General features: G+C 39.6%; 1 protein-coding gene across 2 annotated transcripts in view; it reads left to right on the top strand.

Moving 5' to 3' along the window:
• Window positions 1-12,476, top strand: part of LOC134755334 (adenomatous polyposis coli protein-like) — a 110,452-nt gene that overhangs the window by 13,590 nt on the left and 84,386 nt on the right. Inside the window, exon 1 of one of the 2 annotated variants that reach the window (XM_063691804.1) lies at window positions 9,488-9,510. The exons of the other annotated variant lie outside the window; for it this stretch is intronic. The gene's annotated coding sequence lies outside the window, so the exon portion shown is untranslated. Of the gene's footprint in view, window positions 1-9,487; window positions 9,511-12,476 lie in introns of those variants that run through there. 2 annotated transcript variants of the gene reach the window in all.

Raw genomic sequence — 12,476 nt, forward strand, 5'->3', positions numbered from 1 at the left:
TTTGATGCATTATTGTTATAGTCGTGTCGTTACTGCTCCGCTGCGTTACGGGTGCTAAGGCGGTATCCTTGTGTTTAGGCCCTCGGGCTGATGGTGGCACTGCCGGGCGCAGGTCTGCCGCGCCGGGCGCCGCCACGAAACCACTCACTGACTTCGACTCCTGCCGGCCAGCTACTCGGGTCCATAAAATAGTCGTACTTGTCGTTAGGTAGGGTTATTGAAAACGAGGCGTAGTAATTATGCTTTAGTGTAAGCTGTTCCACTTTGTAGTCGTCGCATTTATTTTTCTTGTTCATATATCTCAGTAAGACGTCGGGTGTAGTCTGGGCCTTAAAAAAACATGCATGAATGCGTCTTACTCGCTCCATTGATTGCAATTCAGAATCAACCGATCCGGTTCCTTTGATAACGGATCTGCGGTCGACTTTTCGGTTTTTCTTTCGTGGCCGTACTTCTTGCCATGTTTGCGTGCCGTCAATATTTTCTAATAAATCAGAAATGATGGGCGATGCTTGTGAGAATTTTACGGCCGGTTCAGGGTTTGTTTTGTGCTGAATTTCAGGATTCATTAGGGATACATTTATGTTATTTAACCCAGGTACAGTAGGTATCTCGTTCTCAGTGTTTGCAGGTGAGTTTGCGTCGGTTGCGTCTGCAACCGGTGTCGGGGGCGTAAGCGCCGTCGCCGGAGTAGTCGACTTTCGACTCTGTGCCGCACGAGTTAGCGCTGCAGTTGCGTTGACGCGCGCTTGCCGCAGGGGACGCGGGTGCGCTAGTGCCGGAGTGATCGTTGGCTTTTTAGGCTGAGACTTGGGGGTAGATTGATTACCGTCCATTTTTGTTGTTAGCTCGTGACTAAGCTGAGAAATTTTCACATTTTGCTCGCTAATAACGATTTCCAACTGGTTTACTTTATCCACTAGTTTAGACACATGTTGAAGCACTTTTTGCACATCACTTTCGATATTTGTAAGCGACATTTTATATATTTTATGATTAAAAGCTGCGGAGCGATCTCTCGGGCGTCCGACCCGTAGCGGCGGCGGGGGGGACTTGTATATCGTGTTAATGAGGGCTAACGCGTATGAATTCGCCGCTAGGGGCGCTAGTGTAGATGGTGGTCTTTTCCATAGTTCGAAATGTCAAATGTCACTTGTCACTCCAATGACTGACAGCTGTTCTTTAGTCTTTTGGACCACCATCAACAGAGGCGCCAACTGGTGAGCAAAAAAACGATAGCCCTCATTGGATAACATAAATCAATTTTTAATACAGTTGCTCAAAAAGTGCTACTTTACGTAGGTGTTTAGCGTGCGGAAAGTTGGTTTTCGCGAACTAGTGCTTTTTACTTTTCCAGTTCCAATTCATGACTACTTATTGATGAGTGTTAATATTAGTTTCCTTTAAACGTCGTAATCAACATTAAAACCTATTGTTAATGTAAGAATACGAAAAATATACATATTTTATAATTTAATTACTTACCTCATCACCATTATAACACGTTTATTTTTTAATATTGAATATTGAAAAACCTTTCTGAATGGAACCGTATAGCTGCCGAAACGCCTGTCAAAGAAGAGGCGTTTTTTCTTACTTTTACTACCTACTAAGAGGCGTTTTAAGTTTCCAAAGTTTTTATTTCTTACTTGTTGTTTTTATAATTTTTTCGCAACTGTATTAAAAAACGTCGTTCGATACACGTCCGGAAATGTCATTCTTCACTCGTCCCGAGTCTTGCCACTCGCCTACGGCTCGTGGCAAGATATCTCGGTACTTATGTAGTAATGACATACTTTCCGCACTAGCATCGAAATGTACTATTCTATTGTTACATCGCAAAATGGGAGCGAACCGAGGACAGGACATTTAGTAAGGTGTAACCTATAAAGTGCAAAAAAAAAACTTGTTACTGTGATACTTGGGCGTTTTATTATTGGGCTGTAGTTCATCACTTAAGTGCGTCATTTTATGAAAATAACATATAGCATTATGTCTTATAATGTCGAAACAAATACCTGAATGAATTTTTTGTGCGTACCTTAAAAGAGATAAATTGGGAAGAAAGAAAATAATACTACCATTGTATAATGAATATTAAATTACGTTAGAATGACTGATTCAAATAGTATACAGTTGATATAATAATTATGTCATAACGATGGTTTTAACAGACCATGAAGTAAGGTAAAATACTACCTATAAAATTGCAAGCAACTGAATGCCTAATTGTGTCGTTTTCAAGCAAAAGGTACCACATTGTCGCTTGCCATAAGGACGCTCTGACTGGTTTTTCGTATAAAGATACAAGCAATTTATGTTAAGCAACAATGTGGTACCTTTTGATTGAAAACGTCACAATTCTCGCTTTGTGTGGTAGGGCACAGGACAGCGGATGTCATTCCAGATCTAGAGCAGAGCCCAACTGGAGAGGTACCTCCACCTTACAGAAAACCGCAGCCAAATAACACTAGACCCTACTAATAGTGTTGTGTTCCTGCCGGTGAGTAAGGTTGCCAGAGCTCGAGGGAGAGGAGTGTTAGGGTCGGTAACGCGCATGTAACTCCTCTGGAGTTGCAGGCGTACATAGGCTACGGAGACTGCTTAACATCAGGCGGGCCGTATGCTTGTTTGCCACCGACGTAGTATAAAAAAAAATTGCTTATATACCTATAATATACACACACGAAATCCTAATCTACTCATTTAATCAACTATGCTAAAACTCCTACCGAGTTTCTGCTTGGCGTGAATTAAACAATGTACCGACTTTGATAAATTAGACTGCTCTGAGGCACAATTGCACTAAATAACTGGACCTAATTTACTAGAGATATACACTAAAATTATAGTTTGATTGACTTTTTTACTAAATAGACAGATTCGTTGGACAAAGTGGGCCAATCGTACTGCCATTTTAGTATGTATAGTTATATAAAAACACATAAACACAATTACAAAACAGATATCGAACCATATGCATGCATATATATATATATATGTGTATATATATATATATATATATATATATATATATATATATATATATATATATATATATATATATATATATATATATATATATATATATATATATATACATAGCAACCTAAAAGCGCCAGACGTTCGGGCTGCTCCAAACGCCAAGACATGCTGAAAATTCACAGAAACGTTCCATTTTCAATATAATCACAAAGGCATAAGGCATAAAATTGTCTAATATCTAAGATATGCCCGTTACGTGAGAGCGGGGGTATTCATATTCATATTCTTTATTTGTATTGATCATTATTATTATTATTATTTTTATTTATTATTTTTTATTCATTACATTTCACAGCATAACAGTGATCCAAAGCACTGTGAAGCCAATATACATTTCATACACATAGTACACAAATCTAAATTAACATATAACAGAAGAAGGCCGTTCATTCCTCGTCTCGCAGAACCTCAAGCATTCATAACACACGTCCAACCATCCACTCGCAAACACATCACAGTTTGGTGCTGATTCGAGGAGCGAGTTTAGCAGGTGCAAGGCTTGAACAAGCGGTGATTTACGGCGGGACACAGTTCGTACTGGTGGCAGCGCTAACAAATGGCGACAACGCGGTCGAAACAGAACTCTAGTCGGTGAGGGAACATATAGACGCAGCAACTGAGCTACTAGTTCGGGGCAGTCAGAATCCCCACGTAAAATTCTACTGGCTAAAGTACATAGTCTGTAATTTCGCCTCACCTCAAGTGAGTTAAAACCTAATGTACCCTGCAAAAAATTTGTAGGGTATAAAAATGGGTAATATCCGTACATTTTTTTGTAGAGGGAGCGTAGAAACGCCTTTTGCACTCGCTCTAGCAGCAGGATATAGGTTGTTTCATAGGGGTTCCAAACAACACAAGCCGCTTCAAGCTTGCTTCTGACAAGAGCGGTGTAAAGGAGTTTTATTGACCTGGCATCTATGAAATCCCTAGTCATCCGAGTAACGAACCCTAGTCTCTTGTAACAGGTACGAGCCAGCGTATACATATGCTCATGGAAGTTAAGGTTCGCATCCAGAATAACTCCTAAATCCCGAATAGTATTGACTCTAGCTATTGATTCGGAATCTAGAAGATATTTATTATATAGCGGATTGCGGGCCCTACTAAATGTCATAAGTGCACATTTTGCAGCATTAAATAGAAGTCCGTTATCGAGACTCCACTGATATACTCGGTCAATATCATCTTGCAGTGACATACAATCCGATATATCCTGTATGCCATAAATCAGTTTCAGATCATCGGCATAAAGTAAGCATCTGGCGTACTTAGGAACCGAAGCCAGGTCGTTCACCATAACTCCAAAGAGCAACGGGCCGAGAATCGAGCCCTGGCTGACTCCAGAGCGAGTATGGTAAGGTTTTGAAACAAAGCATCCATGCTGCACATATTGCTGCCTGTCGCGTAGATAACTGGCAAAGAACTTGAGCAGTTTTGGCGAAAAACCTATGCTGCACAGCTTACTCAAAAGTACATCGTTATCTACGCGATCAAACGCTTTTTTGAAGTCGAAGTACAGCACGTCAACCTGTATACCGTTATCCAAATGATCAGAAATAGAGTCAACCAGGGTTAAAAGGTTTGTCTCCACTGAACGACGGGACCTAAAGCCATGCTGCGCATCGCAGAGTAACGGCTTTAATTGTGGTGCTACCATTCTATCTACAATTGACTCAAATAGTTTAGCTACCGAGGAAAGTATGGCTATCGGCCGATAATCTTCAACTTTACCCGTGCTAGTACATTTAGGAATAGGTCTCACTCGGGTAACCTTCCATTGGTAAGGATACACGCCAGTATCCAGGGCTAGGTTGAATATATGAAGAAGGGGGGCCATGAGCCACTCTTTGCAACCTTTCAAAATGAATACCGGAATATTGTCAGGACCCGGGGAGCTACGAGGTTTTAGTCGATCTATACCAGTCTTTACGTCGAGCGATGTTATATGACTGATATGAATATAGTTAGCATTACTACTGAGGTCTTCGGAAATGGTCTTTTTAACGTCTAGGAGAGGGTTATCTGGCAAAAATACTGAAGAAAAGAAATCTGCGAATGCCTGAGCCATCTCCCTACCCTCGTACTCCTTCTCATCGTAGGTGACACGGGACTCGAATATATATAGTAATAGTTGCGTTATTTACATTATTATATACAATAGGTATGTCAGAAATATATACAATTAGAATTAGGTATCATTGTGAACATTGGAAAATTAATAATAATAAAATAGCCAGGTACAATCCGTTCCAACTTCCAATACGTTATGATAAAGTTTATCTATGAATTAAGGAAGTTAAATAATAATACTAGCCTTCCATTTAAATTTACAGCCCTCCAGGAATTCCTTAACCGAATAAAACCAGCCAGGCGTTAAACAGATAGAACGTGGAACGAGAAAAATTCAATTTCCTCACGCTCGCATGCGTTGCATGGCGTTTTGTTCATTAGATAACTTAATGGTGTATTGACGCGACTTGGAAATTCTTTAGCAAAAATTGTAATTAAAAAAATGTAGTTATTAAGTTTTTGGATCAAGTCACAATCTCCAATGTGTTAAAAAACAATTTTTCTTGTTAATTCTCAACACTTTTTAGGGTTCCGTACCCAAAGGATAAAAACGGGACCCTATTACTAAGACTCCGCTGTCCGTCTGTCACCAGGCTGTATCTCATGAACCGTGATAGCTAGACAGTTGAAATTTTCACAGATGATATATTTCTGTTGTCGTTATAACAACAAATACTAAAAAGTACGGAACCCTCGGTGCGCGAGTCCGACTCGCACTTGGCCGGGTTTTTTATACCACGACTGTGGCAAACGAGCGCCTGATGGTAAGCGGCCACCGCAGCCTGTCGACGCTCAGTCCTACTTGTCAGTACTTTATTGGGGGGTTGGTAATTTTTAAATAAAAATGTAATACCAAAAAAACACGGCTAAGTTGTATTTATAGTAAACGATACAGTCCGTAGTTAATCTTAATTTCCTTTATACCTACTAATAGTCTGCACTTGCAGCAGCAGACAGCAGACCTATGCATAAATAAATAAATAAATAATATTATAGGACATTTTTACACAAATTGACTAAGCCCCACGGTAACCTCAAGAAGGCTTGTGTTGTGTATATATTTATGAAACTGCAGGATACTCTTTCACACAAAAACATCCAATTCCCTGTTCATATTTTAAAGCATTTGTTCAAAAACCACTTAGCTAATTGCGTAATAAAATGCAGGAAATAGTAGTACTTATTTCGTAACAACATATATTTTCCCTACCACCGCGCCGTAAAAGCAAACGGTCATAAGTAAAGCTATTCGCTAAAGAATTTTCAACTTTATATAATTACTGAAAATAAAACTTGGTGCGACGTAGCCTCACGCAACTTAAATTGTTTTTAGCAAGTTTTATAACCGTCTAGCACAAAAAACTGCCACTTGGCAACTTTTCCCCATTTTAGAAAGTTAAAACTCAAAGCTGGCAACACTGTAGGGGAGAGCGGGTCGATACGGCACGTGGCTGGATACACGTGCATTTGCATTTAGCGGTAATGCGGCTTCCCTTGACGCATTGATGTAAGTTCACGGTTTTGCTAGGGGGATTTTAAAGCGATTTGTACTATGGGTGAGACTCGTGAGAGTGACTGAAACCAGTGCGGGTAAACACACAAAACTTAACGCAGATGGCGCTGCAATCGTTTAAAAAAATTGACTTTTGATATGCCAAATCTAAAGAGACATAGGCCACATTTGTTTGGTTCCAATAGGAATACAACATAGGAAGTGGCCATAGGAACTCCGTGATAAAACAACGCAATCAAATTGTATTTGGGTTTCCTAGAATTGACTCGATGAGCCCGTTGCCTGTTGAAAGAAAAGTACAGTCAGCGATAAAAGCTTGTATGAAAAATTACATTTTAGACATAATTCTTATTTGTTATTCATCGCAAGAATTAATATATCCAGGCCACATGTTTAGCGTTGTCATGCGTGTTCTACCTCCAACTAAATCTAACTCACGTTCGACACAAATCCACCGTCTTCACACTCACAATAATTTAGATATTGATCACCAATTCATCATAATAAAGACAATCCCCTGTTGGCTAGTTTTGTATGCAGTGCCCGCCGTTTCCTCTGAAGAATCGTGCTATGAATTTATTACGTTTTTGGTATGAAGTTCGGCGACTTTATAAGTCACACTTAGGAAGGCTGGAAAATATTGTATAGTAGGAGAGTGAACTTGAGAAAAGTAACTAACAATTTCCTTGTTTTCCATACATCGAAACGGCTTCTAAGCAAATTGACACAGTGCCGTGATGCCGTCACGATGTGTTGCCATTTGTGTTAGAGCGTTTGCTCAGTAAAGTGGCGATGCCAGACTTTGACCATCATTGGTGACTTTTCTATTGCTTTAAGACAATGGGTCCCATACAGACATCTGATCCTCAAAACAAACCTAATCGACTGATTCCATAAAAAAATTGACAACTCAATGATCGGTACGAAAACAAATGATCGAATTGATGACGCCGAGTAAGAGCAAGAGCCGTGACATTACACTTATTTTGGGCTCCAAATCGGTATTGATGATCGATCCAATTCAGCGGCTTTCTCGTAACGCACGCAAAAATTCGCCGTGGGTATGCGATGGCTTTTAGTGTAGGCACTTTAGGTTGCTAAGGGGGGGTACTCCCCAGGAGTAAGTGGCGAAGCGTTCAGGAAATTAGATTATTTTGCCTTGATAAATATTGGAGCATATAAGACAAGAAAAATATAAATAAAGTAAATCCCTCTTAAAGAAGAATTTGAACCGTGACATAAACCTCTACTATTTTCTTTGTATAAGGATTAATTTAGCCCTCAAATCTTCCCCCATTAAATTTTCCTTAGCAACGGTTATAATTCTCTAAGAACAAATTAAATTACTTTCTTATGAAAATATTTTAATTTGTGTTTTTACATGTAGCTACACTACTATAAACGAAATAAATATCATATACAAAGGAAAAAATGACCAAGGTCTCCAGTGCCTGGGGCTGGAATCGAACCAGTGTCCTCCGTTTACGCGACAGATGCCTCAACCGCTCGGCCACCCGGGCTCGGTGACATGGATGGGTGGCTGGTTCGATTCCAGCCCCGGGCACTGGAGGCCTTGGTCATTTTATCCTTTGTATATGATATTTATTTCGTTTAACGGTCATAATTGCTCTGTATACTACCTAACTATAACAATTATTTATGAGATTACTACTCCACGTCGGCCTATAACTCAAACCGTCCCACGTCCTATTAGCCAGTGATTTTTCAACTGTTCTCAGGTGATTTGTGAACAAATCTAGCTTAACCTGTCAGCAGATCGCCTTGGACCCTGAATGCACAATCTCCCGCCCACGTCCAGTGCTTAGGTTTAATTTAAAGGTACCATATTTAAGCACATAATTCATAATAGCCAGAGCTTCGATGTAAAGGAACATGTCTGCATTTGGCCCTTCGCTGGAGTTGCAAGCGTTAATAGGATACGTTGTCTTGTCCACATTATCAGGCACATTATCAGGCGCATTTGGCAGGCCGTATTATTGCAACCGCCAAGAAAACAAACTTCTGATACATATTTAGGTGGAATAATTACTTAACGTCACCCATCAATATACACCATTGTGTTATCAATAATGCGGATAAAAAATCACAGAATCTTTCCCGGCTATTCCTTCTCGCGACTTAAAATCGTATCGGGTTTCAACAAATTAGCCCCACCCCGCAACCCCTGACTTTTCAAATATTTCAATCTGTCCTCAGTAATCTGCTCCGTGAGGCTAATGCTTATATTGGCGAAGCTAACAGAGTAAGCTTAATGAAAGCGCCCAAACACGACTCGAAACAACGCCCTCCATAGCTTATACCCCCATTCAAGTTCACTGCGACTCCGCTCCAGCCCTGGCTTTACCTCGACCTCATCATAACTGGAAAACTGTACTTTAAAACTGAGTAAATAAGAGACAAAACGTAATTAACAATGTCATCGCTTACGTCGTTCTAGAAGCGCGCTTTAAATGTTTCGCTAATCAAATCTTCCCGTTGCAAATTGCACCGTATGTTGGATGAAATAAGTTGAATATTGTCTGAACGTCCCGCGCAAATACGCAGCCTCCCCCTAGGGTTGGCGGTCGATCCTTCCAGTCGTCGAGCCGGCGTGGACGGGGCGCGAGCCTAACGCGGTCTCCATTAAAAAAAAAACAACCTAAAATCCACCTCTTCCTTCTTCGCTGAAGGAAAAAGGCTGGAGTTTCCTTTAGTTAATTTTGCGTTTTTAACACAAGTTGTTAATTTCGACAAAGTGATATGTGAATTTTGGTGTGTGATAAGTTTTCGTGAATTGTGTGCGTTTTCCGCCAGTGCCAAGCTTAGTTTCGTGCTTAGTTAGTAAATCGTGTTTTTAACCGAAGGATATTGAGATTATTGAGGTACAGTGTGGAATTGGCATTTTGTGTTGGGTATCGTCGTTTGTGCGCTTGTAGCTAGGAGGCCGCTTTTGTCCCTTGTGAGGAAAACAAGCTTCCCCACAGCTAGTTTTTGAAGAACCGATAAAACGCAAGTAAATGCACTTAGACTGGTAACAATTAAAACTAACATGTGTACTTATCAAATAATCCGTGTACAAAAATGTTCACTTTTCATAGATATTTTCTACACGGAAAACCTAATAGCAATTTGGCACAAACAAAGAGCTTTCAATTAGATTTACACAGCTGATGTTTTTAGATCCATTAGATACTTAATCAGCGTCATAGCTATAGATTTACTAAATTCCCATATTACAAACATCAAAAGAAAAGCAAATATCATAATCATGCGAATTAGTCGTCAATCTTTCACTTTCCGCACGCAAAGGAAGACCCCAATAATAGGACGGCAGTCGGCACCCATTATAATAGTGACGTAATGCTGTCATATACGATAACAAATGACTGCCGAGTGACGTCACTTACACAATGCACAGACATATTGTCTTGATATAAATACACACATTGAATAAAGAAAGACTTAACTTTCTAGCATAGCAATACATGACATTAGTAAATTGTTTAACAGATTTATGTAGTTCAGGCAAACATTTCTATTCTGCAGGGCAAAGATGGTCGGTTTTATCATCTGTCATCATGCCTGTCACGTTCTAACAAGTATGTAAGTGCGAAAGTGACGCATGACATGTGATAAAAATGCGACCATGATACCGCCGCAGTTCTAGTTTGGACACATGGTTTGCGAATTTGAGAAGTGATTCAATCTATTCCACGAATTGATAGTTGTAGCAAGTATGCGTATAATTGGGCTTACTTATTTATGACTAAGATCTGATAAAGGAGGATTTTGAAGTCCCGGAATAACGGTACTTTTCCTAGGTAAAAGGAGAGCTTCAGCTATTCAGCTTCATACTGAGTCATCTCGTCGATATAAAAATATGAAAGCATCATAATGAACTAGAATACCTAATTCAAAACAAACAATAAATACGTTATTGGAAAACAATGTTGAAGCGACTTATTACACATCGGTGAAGTAAGAAAAGCAGGTAAGAAACAAATCACACAAACCCCTTCTTGAAAATATAACTACTGCCTAGTATGCAGAACATTTAGGCCCTTTTTCATAAACTTAGCAAACCTCTGTTAAATTATGTCATTTTCTAACAAACACAGATGTTAAAATGACTGATAGGGAATACGATTATCAACGTCTTATGAGACTTGATTAAGGTATTTAAGGTAAACCAATACCAACCAATCATCACTGCCTTTCGCGTCGTCGAATTATGCCCGGGATATTACAGTTCCTTCTTTGGATTGTCTTCGTCTTTGCCTGGCCCTTTCCCATTTTATTTGGGGTCGGCCCTCCGTATCATGCGTCTCCAGGCAGCTCGGTCCTGGGTCATCCTTGTTCACTTGGGCTTCTTTGAGGTTCTTATCTACTACGGACATCCATGTGATTCGGGGTCTTCCTCGTCCTCGGGGTTTAGTTTCAATATCTAGCACTTTCCTGGTCATGTGGTCGGATGGTCGCCTCATAACGTGTCCGTACCAACGCAGACATCCTTCTTTGGATTGTGCTTTATTAAAAAAAAATCAAGTAATATGTTTTCTACCGTATTCTTATTACTTAAAAGTTACATTTCTAAGTAGTTAAAAAAAATGTTTTTAACATTTTACGTGACACTTACCCAGTATTAAATTGAACTGTCATAGGCATCATCATTCGATCCGATGGGTATATGTCCTTGTTTTTTCAGTTGTTGGTTCTACTTTTAATAATTTTGCAATGCAAATGTCCATTTCTTTCGACTATGTCGATACAGTTCTGTTTACGGTCGTAGTGCGCAAGCCCAACAGTGGCCCTTGGCTCCGCGCCAGGATGTCAGCTGATTCGGCTTGCCATTGTTGTGGTGACAGGCTGAGAGTGCCGCCTGCTAAGCATTAACCAGTTAACTGGCTTTCTGGTGCGACTTTATGGAAAAGATTCTTTAAAATGTTTATTTGGTTTATTTTTTGTAATGGAGTTTTCTTTAGGGACTAGTATGGGGTCCTTCAAAGCTCCGGGGTTGCAGGCGGCGGTGACCGCTTTCCCTATAAAAAAAGAAGAAAAGAAAAATAAACTTACATAAGCTCCATTTACGGTTCAAGAATTTGCATGCGATTTTTGTTACATTTGCGGTATTTGGTCGATTACTGAATTCCTTGTACTCTATAGTAGCAATGTATCTAATAAAGCATGCAAATTATTGAACAGTCTAAATGGTGCTTTACTTTAAAAAAAGCCATTATCAATACTAGGACTCCCGGTATCCGTGTTACACGCCGATACGAATACCCGTGTTCTTAAGCCCGGCGGTACTAAGAACCCGGTTTACACGGAACCGCCGGGATTCGAAAACGTTTCGAAGGAACGTTCCCAAGAAACGTATCTCAGACACGTATCTCCGTTTACACGGGTACTTAAGACCGTTCCGAACGGGTCTGAATACTCCGAACCAGTTTGAGCCAATCTACAATGGTAACAAGGTCCACTATTATTATGTTGACTTCAGATGAATTCGTTTGTCGTACGATTTTTAAAGTGAAGCTTTTATTCTATCGCCCCAATTTATTAAGTTAAGATTAAAACCGCGATTTTAATACCGTAAATCGAATTAATTTCCGATTTTTTTTAGTTAAATGCCTACAATCCGAAAAAAGTTTCACTTGCATCGTGGTTTCATAAAACCGCACAATTACTTTTTTTTATTGTTTTTAACCGTATTGATAAAACATAGATACTGAGCCATCTTCCTTATCTTCCTATGTTTAATAGTAGGTATACATAATTTTTATTTTAAACTATTTATATCATTTAATAAAACCGATTGCTTCTAAGCTAATTACAAAAATTTGATATC

This window comes from Cydia strobilella, chromosome 2, assembly GCF_947568885.1.
Source record: "Cydia strobilella chromosome 2, ilCydStro3.1, whole genome shotgun sequence".
Lineage (NCBI taxonomy): Eukaryota > Metazoa > Arthropoda > Insecta > Lepidoptera > Tortricidae > Cydia > Cydia strobilella.